General features: G+C 38.7%; 1 pseudogene across 1 annotated transcript; it reads left to right on the top strand.

Moving 5' to 3' along the window:
• Positions 1-1,188: 1,188 nt before the first annotated feature.
• Positions 1,189-2,864, top strand: LOC117615670 (annotated as a pseudogene). Its single transcript, XR_004584044.1, has one exon. The product of XR_004584044.1 is annotated as a probable xyloglucan galactosyltransferase GT14 (transcript).
• Positions 2,865-3,208: the final 344 nt, after the last annotated feature.

Genomic DNA, 3,208 nt, shown 5'->3' on the forward strand with positions numbered 1-3,208 from the left:
TTCCACGGGTAGCTCTTTCGTCGTTTATCCTCGGTGGCACTCTCTAGTATGAGGTTGCTTTTAAAGTGCATTTGGCACTTATAGCTTGGATATGGTAGCTCTCCATGCGTTGGTGGCTTGCCCACCACCATTTTCGGTTATTTTGTCTTGCATTTGTTTGAACTCTATGAGTTCACTATATGATGTAACTAGCTTTGGCTTTCTATTAATAAACTTGTTATAAGGGGAAGGGGATTTCTCACACACACACACACACACACTACTAAAGTGTCATGAGGATTCGAACCTAATACCACTTGTCTACAAGTCAAAATCATTTTCAACTAGCTAGACCTTGCACATTCGTCAATTCTTTATCTTCCACAATTCACATAAATGCCATTCTAAAACATCCTCAACCAGCATGAAACATGAGATAGGAACTACTGATGCAATTCAACTATTGATCAGTTCACATATATGCATGTACTTAGGAAGTCAATGCAATGGGTGATATATATAGGTTATTGATTTTATGAAAGGTAGATTTGTTTTGGGTAGTTTTATCTTCTTAAGCAGATCACAACCACTCGGCTTTCAAAAGTGGAAAGATAACGAACTACACCAAAAATTAGTCTTAAATAAATTAATGAAAGGAAGTTCCTTACAAGAAAATGCTATGGTGCATATTGCATATATACTAACACAATTTGGTGCACTAGTACAGGTGGTTTTCTTTTGCAACTGATTTTGACCATTAGATGAAATATCAGCTTACAGCTTTTTGGGAAGACAAAATATCTGCTTACAGTTTTATAGAGATTTACAGTAAATTGACAAAGAAGGTTGAAGCCACGTGGTCTATGCACTTGGACATAACAAGCGGTGAGTTCGGCTGAAGAAGAAAGATTGAGACAAAAACAAAAATGAGTAGAAACGCTGAATGGACTAGAGAACAGAAAGAGCAATCGGCTGAAGTTGACATGTTTGTCGGTCGTCTAATCACAATCAAAATTGCCGGGACTTTATTTGCAGAGAATAGTTGTGGCATCAAACTGATGCATCATGATTGATTTGTGAAAAATCAGTAAAATTAACACAATAATATTTCAAAGCCTCTTGCGTATTCAATTCAGTTTAGTTTTAGGCTTCATTTACAAACCAAGTTCTCTCATTTTTCTCCTCACACAGTCTCTGTCCATACACCGAATGGGGAAACCACCGCCCGGAAAGTGCTTTCAAGAACTCTGGTTTGGCCTACTAGTGTCTTTTCTTTTGTGCCTTGTATTGCTTTGCTTGAACTATTCAACTTCATTGGGTGCCAACAATGGGATCGATCTTTCGATGAGCAAACAAGTTCGTCCAATTGGTGATATGAAGATTAACGACACCGAAGATTCATGCTCCGATCGCTACATTTATATCCATGATGATCTTCCTTCCAAATTCAACAGTGACTTCCTCATCAACTGCAAGTCTATTTCTGCAGGGATTAGTAGTGTAGCATACCAAGTATGTGTCCTGACCTTTTGAATTTGGGTCTTGGTCCAAAAATTGAAAACTCTGACGGGGTTTTAGCCAACGAGAGTTGGTTTGTCACAAATCCTTACTTGTTAGAAGTCATATTCCACAACAAGATGAAGAAGTATGAGTGTTTGACAAGCAACTCCACTCTGGCTTCTGCCATTTATGTGCCATTCTATACTGGCATGGATGCCAGTGTTCATTTGTGGGATTCTAACCTCACTATCAGAGACTCTTCAGCTAAGAATTTGGTCAAGTGGCTTTCGGGGCAACCCGAATGGAAGAAAATGTGGGGCAGAGACCATTTCTTTGTTTCTGGGAGGACTTCTTGGGATTTTAGGAGGGTAAGAGACAATAGTTCTGAGTGGGGTAGTAAACTCAGGTTCTTGCCAGAGTCCATGAACATGACTATGTTATCAATGGAAGGAAGCCTTTGGAAAAATGACATTGCTATACCATACCCCACAAGCTTTCATCCTGCAAAGCACAGTGAGGTGGTTCAATGGCAGAACAGAGTGAGACAACAAGAAAGGCCTTACTTGTTTGCTTTTGTTGGTGCACCAAGGCCTCACCTGCAAGGTTCTATCCGGGGCAAAATTATTGATCATTGCCAAGCATCAACTACTTGCAAGTTTTTGCATTGCGGTGAAAACAATTGTCACAACCCGGTTAATATTATTAGGGTGTTTCAGAGCTCAGTCTATTGCCTGCAGCCTCGAGGGGATTCAGACACTAGGAGGTCAGCTTTTGACGCTATTCTGGCTGGTTGTATTCCAGTCTTTTTTCATCCTGGCACCGCGTTTTCTCAATATTTGTGGTATTTACCAAAGAATCATACCAAGTATTCCGTGTTTATTCCGGTGAGGGATGTAAAAGATTTGAAAGAAGAAGGCATCATTGATAAAGTCTTGCAGGGAATTTCAAAGGATAGGGAATTGGCCATGAGAGAGGAGGTTATAAGGATAATACCAAAGCTGGTATATGCAGATCCCGGGTCAAGATTAGACACTCCAGATGCATTTGATATAGCTGTGCAGGGAATTCTTGAGAGAATAGAGAATGTTAGAAAGGTGATTAGAGAGGGGAGGGATCCTAGTATTGGTTTTGCAGAGGTTGATGGTACTAAGTTCACATTTCCTGATACAGTTGACTAACTATAGACTTGGTTGAATGCAGTATATACTTTCTGAGTGGAGATACAGAAATTTGGGGGGAGAGGAAGAACAGCTTATGTAGAGAAATAAAATATAAAGAAAATATCTGATGTTCTATTGTTTTTAAACTTTAAATTTATAGATCATAAATTTGTATTCCACTATGCGATTATTCTCCATTGTTTGATGTCGATTGCAGAAGCTTTCGTGTGAGTATGTTTTGAGAGTTTGCACCATTGTTGCTCACTCATTTGCAAAAGTTTCTTGGAACTGTGATTAACTTACTGACTGAGGCCTCATTTCCGAGACGATGTATTCGTTGCTTAGTCGAATGAAATTGCTTTAGCTATTAAAAAAAGATAGTACACTAACAGATCATATATGAAATGAAAGCTGAATATGGTAGCTTGCTTAGTTGAATATCATGTATACCTTGCTTAGCTCAATGAAAGCTGATATGGTGGTTTGCGTTTATACCAATTTCAAATTCCTTAAACTATACCTAGAGTAGCTCATACTCTCAATTATTCTCAATAAATTCATATTGAATT

This window comes from Prunus dulcis, chromosome 1, assembly GCF_902201215.1.
Source record: "Prunus dulcis chromosome 1, ALMONDv2, whole genome shotgun sequence".
Taxonomy (NCBI): domain Eukaryota; kingdom Viridiplantae; phylum Streptophyta; class Magnoliopsida; order Rosales; family Rosaceae; genus Prunus; species Prunus dulcis.